Source organism: Carica papaya, chromosome 8 (genome assembly GCF_054855325.1).
Source record: "Carica papaya isolate Zhongbai chromosome 8, ASM5485532v1, whole genome shotgun sequence".
NCBI classification, from domain to species: domain Eukaryota; kingdom Viridiplantae; phylum Streptophyta; class Magnoliopsida; order Brassicales; family Caricaceae; genus Carica; species Carica papaya.
In genome coordinates this window covers 3,322,685-3,333,472 of record NC_142316.1, presented here as the reverse complement: position 1 = coordinate 3,333,472, position 10,788 = coordinate 3,322,685, and positions in this window count along the sequence as shown.

Here is a 10,788-nt window from a genome sequence, read left to right as displayed (position 1 = left end):
AAGATTGGAAAATTAATGAGAGGACCACTAACAAGAAGAATCTTAATTTTTTATACAAGCTACATTTAATAATGTGGAAGATAATATAAATTGATATCTCATTTTTAAATAAAAGATATAACATTTTCTCAAACAAAAAAAAAATAAGACTATAGAAAGGCATAAATTTTATGATATTTTCAAAATTAAATAATAAAAAAAAAACTCTAGAAGTAATTGTTTATAGAGACCATATTTTTATATCTAAATCCATTTATTGAACTCATTTAAATTTAATCTAATATAATATATAAATATATTTTTTATTAAAAGTATGAGTACGAGTCAATTCGAATTTGATCTTGTAGAATAGATTCTAAGCCAATCAATTATATCTGAATATATATTTTATATTAATAAATATACTATATTATATCACTAAATATAATTAATTTGATATTGATGTTGATTATTAATAAATATAATCAATATATTTATTGTATATTAATAAGTATATTTTCAATTTTTAATATAAATATATTTTAAAATAATAAAATTAATATATTTTTTTGTAAAAAAAAAACAAATCTACCCCAAATTCCGAGTGAGTTCAAATTTTTTTTTATTTACGAGTTCGAATTTAATAAAATCTAATTTCTTGCCATCCTTAATTTTATTTACAAAGACATGTAAATGATACCACATACTTAAAAATGCATTTGTTTAAATGTTAATAATTTATAATAATTAATTTGTACACTAATGAAAAATATTTAAATAATTCTTTATATTTTTAAATTTTGTCCCCTTAATATTAACAATTGTTTTAATAACTCCGTTAATTTGATGGTCACGTGACAAACAGCATTTTGTGATTAGTTTGCATATAAAATCTTAAATCCTTTTAAAAATCTATCATTACTTCATATTACTTTTTAATTAGTTAAATCAATAAATGAATATATATATATATATATAACCATACGAATGATGTTATGTTCCTCCTATCAAAAGCATGCTCTCTCCATCCACCTGTTGGCTATCTTATTGGTTTGGTTCGAAATGTTCAAACTCCACCGAAACACTAAGCACGCTTCTTCTCCATCTCTTCCAAGCACCAGCAAGGTTCTTTATGTAAAAACCGTAATTAATTTTAAAATTTTAAAATTAATGTATAAAATATAATTTTTTTTAATTTATGAATTTTATTTAATGTAAAAAATTAAAAAAAAAAGGTGGATAATGAAATTAAAAATAATTTTAGAAAAAATAGGTGAAAATTTAAGTTTTAAGAGTATTTTTGAAAGAAAAATCAAAAATTGATGTTCAAAACGCAATTTAAGAAAAATGTGTCATGTAGGATCGCCTAGTCAGTAGCCCCGACGAACCGGAGTGCGCTGCGTGGCAAGGTACGCTGACGCGGTGCCACACGGTAGGCCATGCTGGCAATCTGTGTGCTCACGATCGGACGGTCCGAAATTGTTCCCGCGCGCGTGGACGGTCCAGATCCGTTCTCTCCTCAGGTGCGATCGTACGGTTCAAATCAAATCGCGATAAATGGTCCAGACTCATTTTTTATTTAAACGTGATCAGACGGTCGAGATCAAATTGTTATGAATGGTCCAGATTCATTTCTTATTTAAACACGATTTGACGTTCGAGATCAAACGCAATGGACGGCCAAGATTAAAGGAAGAGAGATATAAATACCTCACTTCACATTTAAACCAGTCGCCGGGAAGGAGAGCCGACCGTCGTCCACCGCCGTGCCGAAGCCACCTCCGACTAATACCGTGCTGAAATCACCTCCGACTGCCAAACGAGGTAAACAATTTTTTCATTCGCTCAAAATTCGATTTTAAAACCTCCATGACTAAATTGGAGCAAAAGGGTCGGCGGATGAGCCGAAAACCGCAAGTAAAATCTAGCAGCGCCGCCGCAAGAAAAATAAAAAATCACCTTTAATGAGACCCTTCCTGATTTCTGTTTCGTGCGATTTTTTCACTATTGTATTCACCATTCTGTTTTTCACAGGTTGACCGAAGAAAAATGCCCAACCGCGAAGGTGAGCCGGCAAAATCGCTGCACCAGAAAACCCTGCCGCCGGTAAGCTTTTGTTTTTCGATTTTATTAGGCCAACTGAGGCCCTTAACGTGTTTTCTCGCAGGAATGAGTATAAAACTAGACGAAATCGGCCGAAACTAGCCGGAAAGGGTTTTAACACTGGATTTCTAAATTTTACTCGAATATCATTTACAACCTCAAAGTATAACCACATACACTTGAAAGAACATATATACACTCGAATATCATTCATAACCTCGAAGTATAACTAAATACACTCGAAATATCATATATACACCCAAAAGGACATCTCTAAGGTTTTATCGCGTGATGTCGTTTATGTTGTCGTCGAGGAGATGTGAAGTGGATCTCCCCATCGCGTGGATAGCACACATACAAAATCTCACAATGGCCACAACAGTTATGTTTGTTAGGTGACCCACACTCACAAACACCTATCCACGTCTGGACTAACTTTCAAACTCTATCTATGTGCAAGTTCACCATGCCCGCTGAACTTCAACCACACACACACACTTCCCTCCTCGATTCAGACTAAACGATAAGGTATTCCACGGTCCATACCTTATTCACTCACATCCTCTCCTTTTCCAATTTTTAGATACTTCCCTCTTATTCTATTTTGCTCTTAAATTTTATTTAAATTAATCGTTTCATAACCATAATTACTTCCCTTTTATTTTTATTCATTTTCTTATGTTATTTTATTTTCTTTTTCTCAACCTTCCACTTAATTGGTGGTTTCTTTTAAATTTAAATTTTATTTCTTATCATCAGTTCAAATATTCCTCAGTAATTGATTTTTTCTGGTTTCCATCTCCTCATAAATTTCAAACAGATTAGGGTTCACTTGTAATAGGTTCGGTTTCTGTTCTTCATCAAGAAATCGAGTTCGTATATGTTCTATGTTTAAAACACACATAAAACTAATAATATACATGTATAAATTCAAAATCCTAATCTAGGTTCAAAATCAGAAATACTTACAACTCATTTGCACAACGACCTTCCCAGATTTGCTTGAACGTCCTAGTTCACTGTACACACAGACGACACATATTAATTAATGTAATTTAAATATTAAACAGAGGCTAAATTCGACCAAATTATGGTTTCCAATGACAATCTGACGGGATGCCTGGCTCACCGCGTAAGGGTGAATAATCTGCTCCTCAACGGTCCCTATTCCCAAAATCGAGAGTATCGGGTTTTCGTACCCGAGGAAGACCCTCGGTTTTTGAGTGGATGAGCGACTAGACTAAGCTTGTGTGGCCAGCCCAACATCAACCGCCCGCTTCCATCGCCCTAACAGCCAAACAATCACAAAAAAAGGCTTACCTGCACTGGTGTGGTGCGATTCGGCCTCGGGTTCAACTCCGAGGGTGGTTTTCTCGCTTCTCCACGATACTCTATGCTTGCTTCGAAGTTTAGACGACAAATTTCACACCTACATACCAGTTAATCTAAATGTCCCACTACCGTGAAAGGTGTCCGTAAATTCCTAGGATAGTCAGGTATTACTGCGGATTCGTGAAAGAATTCTCTAAGATTGCAACTCCTCTTACCTAGCTTACTAAGAAGGATACTAAGTTTGAATGGACCCCAAACTGTGAGAATAGCTTCAGAGAACTCAAAGATCAACTTGTGACAGCTCCAGTATTAACTCTACCAAGTGGATTAGGGGGTTATGTTGTGTACACTGACACGTCAAGTCAAAGTTTAGGATGTGTGTTAATGAAACATCATAGAGTCATAAGCTATGGGTCAAGAAAATTCAAGAACCATGAACGAAATTACCCGACTCATGACTTGGAATTAGCTAGAATTGTACATGCCCTTAAGATATGGCATCATTATCTGTATGGAGAGACGTTTGAGATCTATACTAATTAAAAGAGTTTTAAATATCTCTTCATGTAGAGGGAACTAAACATGAACCAGCGTAGATTGATTGATCTTCTTAAGGACTATAATTGCAAGGTATCCTACCATATAGGAAAAGAAAATGTGGTGGCTGATACACTGAGTCGCAGCACCTCCAGCATGATTGCAAAACTAATAGCTTTTGAATACAAGACTCTAGAGACCTTACAGGAATTATAATGGGATGTTCATAAACAAGGAATGTATATAGTCAGCTTGAGAATCAAGCAGTATTGATTTAGAAAGTTAAAGATGCTCAAGAAGCTGACTCTGTTATAGGGACTTTAAAAAAAGAAACCGAACAAGGTTTAAGACCTGGCTCCAGAGTTCCTGATGATGGGTTGCTTCGATTCAAAGGAAGACTGTGCATTCTTGATACCCTAACTTGAAGAGACTCATCTTAGAGTAAGCACATAATTCTGGATTACTATACATTCAGGCATTACCAAAATGTATCAAAATTTATGACCTTGGTATGGTGGAATGGGATGAAGAAAGACATGAATTTGTTAATAACTGTCTCACCTATCAGAAGATCAAGGCTGAACATCAAAAGTTAGGAGGATTACTCTAACCCCTACCAATTCCAGAATAGAAGTAGGAATATATCACTATAAACTTTATGATGGGTTTGCCTAGAACTAAGTTGAACCATGATACTATTTGGGTGATAGTGGATAGATTAATGAAGTCAGCCTATTTTCTGCCAATAAAAGCTATAAATCCTTTAGACAAACTTGCCAGGCTATATATTAAGGAAGTAATTAGACTTCATGGTATTTCGATGTTAGTAGTTTCAGATTAAGATGCTCGTTTTACCTATAGATTTTGGACAAGTTTTTAGCAAGCTCTAGGCACCGCATTATCTTTCAGTACGACATTTCACCCACAAACAGATAGCCAAACAGAAAGAACCATGCAGACATTAAAAGACATGCTTAGGGCTTATGTACTAGAGATGGGAAGAGATTGAGACGACCATCTACCATTTATCGAATTTGCCTATAACAACAGTTATCAGTCCAGTATTAGTACAGCTTCATATGAAACACTTTATGGCAGATCCTGTAGATCGCCTATATGTTGGGAAGAGATTGGAGTTAGAAAACTAATTAGACCTAAATTAGTCTAAGAAACTACATCAAAGATTATTCTAATTAAGAAAAATCTTCAAATCGCCAAAGTATACAGAAAGTTATGCAGACAACTGTAAAAGGAGCTTAGAATTTGAGACAGGGGATTATGTGTTCTTGAAGGTGTCACCAATGAAGGGCCTTATGAGATTTGTAAAGAAAGGCAAATTAAGCCCTCGTTTCATTGGACCGTTTGAAATATTGGGAACTACTGCTTACCGATTGACATTGCCACTAGAATTGACTAACGTCCATGATATATTTCATGTATCCATGTTATGCAAATACCATTCTGATCCTTCGCATGTAATTCAGTATGAAGAAATTCCTATTGAGGAAGATATATCTTATTAAGAGATGCCCATAGACATAATGGATAAACAAGAGCGAGTATTGAGGAACAAAGCTATTCTGATGGTTAAGGTACTCTTGCGACATCATTCGCCAGCAAAAGCTACTTAGGAGACTGAGGACTCGATACGAGCTCGATTTCCCCACCTACTTTAGAGACATATCAAATTTGGAGGTTCAAATTTTTATAAATAAGGAAGAATTGTAACATCTACCCCTAAATAAATAAAAAAATGTGAAAAAGAAATAAAAAATAAGAATTTGGATTTAAATGAAAGAGTTTAAGAATTTTGGGGGTTTATTTAATTTGAACGAATTAAATAAAAACAAATAAGAACAAGGAGGATGAAAGTATAAATAAGTGAAAGTGGAAGTGAAAGGGGGAAAAAAGAAAACAGGGAATAGACGGTCTTGATCGAACCGTCTGAGAAGATCAAAGGATAAGATTTAATGAAGAATGAATGGCCCAGATCAAGTTAGGGAGATCCAACAGTTGGGGGAATGGGTATAAAATGAAAAATTTTAGGGTTTTTCTTCATTTGAGTGAGTAGCCAAAAGGAAGAAAGACATAAAAGAAAAGAATAGGGAGGTTGTAGAAGAAGAAGGGAAAAGAAAAAAAAAGAAAGAAGAGTAGCTGAGTGGGAGAGGGAAAGGGAGCCGAGAACAACCGCCACAAGGGAAGAAAAGGGAAGAAGAGAGAGGTGGAGGTGAGAGAGCGGTGGAAGTCGAGCCAAAAAAAAGAAGGAGAAAGACGAAACGGCCCAAGACTTCGTGCGACGACAGAGACCGATGCGAATAAGGTAAAAAGGGTTTGTTTTTCATTTTTTCTTCCCCTATTTTCCTTCAATCTCTTCCTATTTTACACTAACTAATTTTTTAGGCATGAAAATCATCATTCCAATCGCAAGCAAGCAAGGGAGCTGTGGGGTGGCCGAGAAGAAACCACAGGGAGCCAAATCGAGGCTGAATCGCCCCATGTTGGAAAGGTAAAGCTTTTTTTTGTCTTTTTGGTGGCTATTGAGCGACAATGGGAGCCGTAGTTGGTGTTGGGTTGGCTGCCGCGAGCTCGATTGGGTCACCCGCCTGTGCGAAAACCGAGGAGCTTTCCTTCTGAGTGGGAAACCGGCCCACCAGTGGAAGCTGAGGGGCCTTCCTCAGGAATGGAGACCGGATTCACCTTTTTGGGATTCTGATTCACCGTTCGGGAAGCTGAAAAGTCTTCCTCGGGTAGGAGAATCTGATCTACCTAATGGGAAGCCAAAAGGTCTTCCTCGGGTACGGATCTTGATATTTTTGAGTATTCTACCGGGTTGTCATTGAAATCCATGATTTGGATTAAATTAGTTTCTATTTAGTATTTAAATTATATTAATTAATTTGTATCATGCGTATACAGAGAATTAGGACATTCAGGCAAATCTGGGAAGATTGTTGCATAGGAGTGTAAGTATTTCTGATTCTGAACCTAGATTAGAATTTTAGAATTTTGCATGTATTTTATTAATTTCGTGTATTTTAAAATTAGAACGGATACTGACCCAAATTTTGATGAAAAACAGAACCTCGACCTATGACGAGTGAACCCTAAACTATTGGAAATTATGAGGATATGGAACCAGAAAACCAATCCAAGGACTGAGGAATACTTGAATTGTGAGGAGAAATGAATTTAAACCTAAAAAAAATTACTAATTAAGTGGAAAGTTAAAAATAAAATAAAATAACATAACGAAATAAAAATAAAAATGAAAATAAATGATTATGGTTATGAAACGACCAGTTAAATAAAATTTTAGAGAAAATAGAATGAGAGTAAAATAAATGAGAAATCAGAAATGAGAGGATACGAGTGATTAGGGTATGGACCCTAAATGCCCTTTTCGTTTAGTGTTAATCGAAGAGGGGAGTGTGTGTGTAGAGCTGAAGTTCAGTAGGCATGGTGAACCTGCATATGGATAAAGTTTGAAATCTAGTCCAGATATAGATAACTGTTTGTGAGTGTAGGTCACTTAACAAACGTACTTGTTGTGACCACTATGAGATTCTGTGTGTGTGTGCTATTCATGCGATGGTGACATCCATTTCGCCTCTCCTTGATAACGACATAAACGGTATCGCGCGATTAAACCTTAAAAATGACCTTTCAAGTATATATGTGATCTTCATGTGTACATAGTTATATTTTGAGGTTATGATTGATATTCAAGTGTATTTATGTTCTTTCAAGAGTATGTGGATATACATTTGAAGATTGTATATGATATTCGAAAGAATTCAAAAATTCGATCAGAAACATGTGAAAATTGTGAAAATAATAAATGAATTTTGTATTGAAACATTACTACTGTATTTGTCTCATATTGTGTATTTTGCATAAAATCTTATCTAGATATAGAGAATTGAAATACTTATTGAGTTAGTGAAATTCATTAAATTTTTTTTTCTTGATACTTTTCAGAAGAGAAAGAAGAGACAGAACCCCTACCAGACGAGTAGAACCTGTAAAAGGGTTTCTGTTTATGTATATTTTGTGTGTATTTGAGAAAATATTCGTTTTATTTTGTTAAACTTTAAATTTTGACATAATATTTCTTATATATAATTACAGTATATATCGCATGGAATGTTAGGTTGTATGATAAATTTTAATCTGTGTATATGTATATTTTATTGGTTCATTGTATAAAAATGACATGAATAAGAATTGTGCTTCTTATCGAGTATGAATTGTTACATTAAAGTTGTGTGAAGTCTATCAACCTTTATTTACTTTACATTCTTCCACTTACTTTTGATTCTCCGTTGTACATTTTTTGAGTTTAAGCCAATATATTGAACTTCAAAATTTTACTTGTACATAAAAATATTTTCAATGTGTGATATATTGTTATTATTTTAAAAGAATTTTTTTATTATATTTTAGAGATTTTAATGTAAGGTCTTTATTTGACTATTATCTCAATAATTCAATATACATGTATTTTATTGAATTCAAAAAAAAAAAAAATCAAAATATCAACAAGATACGGTTGTCTTGGACCAATATAATCTCATAAAACAATGTGCATCATATCATAAATGTAGCACCCGGAAAGGAGGAGGAAAAAAAAAAAAAAAAAAAAAAAAAGGTCACGTCAGCAGCCACGTCAGCAGGCCCGGTCAGCAGTCCCGGCCAACCTGGGCCTGCCACGTGGCAAGACCCCGTCACTCCGAAAGGAGCCACGTTGGCGATCCGCGTGGGTGCGATCCGACGGCCCAGATCAATCGCGCGATCGGACGGTCCAGATTCAATCGCACGGACGGCCCAGATTCAATCAAAAACGAACTGCCCAGATTAAAACGAAATGGACGGCTGAGATCAAAAGGCAAGGGGTTATAAATAGAACCCCCACACCAGACCACAAACCCTAGCCGCCTGCCGCTCGCCGGAGAAGACGAACCAGAGGCCGACTGCCGCCACCCGCCGCCGCACCGGGGAAATTTCCGACCGCCGATCGAGGTAAATTTCATACCCCCGACTCGTTTTTCCACGCTGATTCCTCCTATGGCTAAATCGAGGCCGAAATCCTGGCCAAACGGCCGGAATACGCGGCCGAAGCCCAGCGGCGCCGCCGCGCCCCCTCTCGGTTTTTGCCTCCGACGAGGCCCTTCCCGGCCTCCGTTTGATGCAATTTTTATATCACCGTGATCACCATTCTTTTCTCTACAGGTTAACCGGAGCCGAATCACCAAAACACGAACCTCGCCGGAGAGCCGCCGCACCCGAGAGCGCCGCCGCCGGTAAGCTCCATTTTTCCGTGATTTTTTGGCCCCCCCGAGGGCCCTAGGGTTGTTTTCTCACAAGGACCGATGCGAGTGTGGCCGAATTCGGCCGAAAACAGCCAACCCGAGGCGACTCTCCGCCGCCAGCGGCGGCGCCGTCGCCGGAGCACGGCGGAGCCGCCGTGCCGGAGTTGCGATTTGGGCCGAAAGAGGCCCTGGGCCTAATTTGGGTTTTTTTTGGAACACGTGCAGGTACTGTTAGTGTGTTTCAGTTCCCCGGGAAAAATTCAGGGAAAATTAGGGACGGCCTGCAGGCGCACTGTGAATCGTATTCGGATCCCGAAAACAAGTAAGGACCCCTCACCCTATTTCATATCACGGTATTAAAGTTCAAAATGATAAAATGATATTTCTTGAATTAACGAATGTGTGAAATTGCTTAAGGTGGCTAATGGAGACCGAGTCTAGTGTGATTGGTGATTTACTGTTATTTGGCCTGTTTACAGCTTTAAATGCAAAATGAGGTTTGATGTGTTCATTTTACAGATTTGTGTGCATATACTACGTTTTTATTAATTATGGGTTGAATGACTGAAAAACTGATACTGTATGTTGTCTGTTTGGCATGAATTACGATTTGTTTGTTAAAATGTGAATTGATGATGCTGATTGAGGAAAAGGAAAATGAAAGATTGTGTAGACTGATAATTGTATTATGGGGGTCAGCCTGACTAGATATCCTGGGAGATGGTGGACGGACCGGGTCCGTAGGGAACTCTATCGGGATTGTGGTCTCACATGCCGGACGGGGTATGGAGATCTTATGGTTTTGGCGCCCATACCGAACGGGGTATGAGGACGGCCCGTTTCACCCTCATACCGGACGGGGTATTGAGGTTTATGGTTTTGGCGCCCATACCGGACGGGGTATGGGGACGGCCCGTTTCACCCTCATACCGGACGGGGTATTGAGGTTCATGGTTTGGCGCCCATGCCGGACGGGGTATGGGGACGACCCTGGAAACTGATTATGAATGTTAAAGGTTAACGGGTAGCGGAACCCCTATGGACCCCCACGGATACTAGTAGGCTGGTAAATGAGAAAAAGATATGTTGTACAATGATTGAATTACAAGAGGCGTGATAAGTGTTATGTTTTACAGCTTATATTATTCCATGATTATGATAATGTTATTGTTTTCTTATATTGTTTTCATAAATCCCACCGAGGTAAGTGGATGGTAAAAGTTTTCATGTTAATAAACGAGTTTGTTGTAAATTATGCTCCATTGGTCTTTTTGTGTTTTTCTACCCACCTTTACCTCCGTGACGGTGAGATATCGTGATGTTCTTACTGGGCTAGTGTAGCTCACTCCTTATTTAACCATTTCAGATCAGGAAGACATGGTTCCCGAGCCCGTTCCGCAGGAGGACGACGAAGGGGATGCCTAGAGACTCTGTAGTCATACTCATAGTTTTATTTTCGAGTTTCTCTCTTAGTTAGTTTAATCTTTTATATTTTAAGTACGTTTTTGGTTTTTCGTGTAAGGGATGT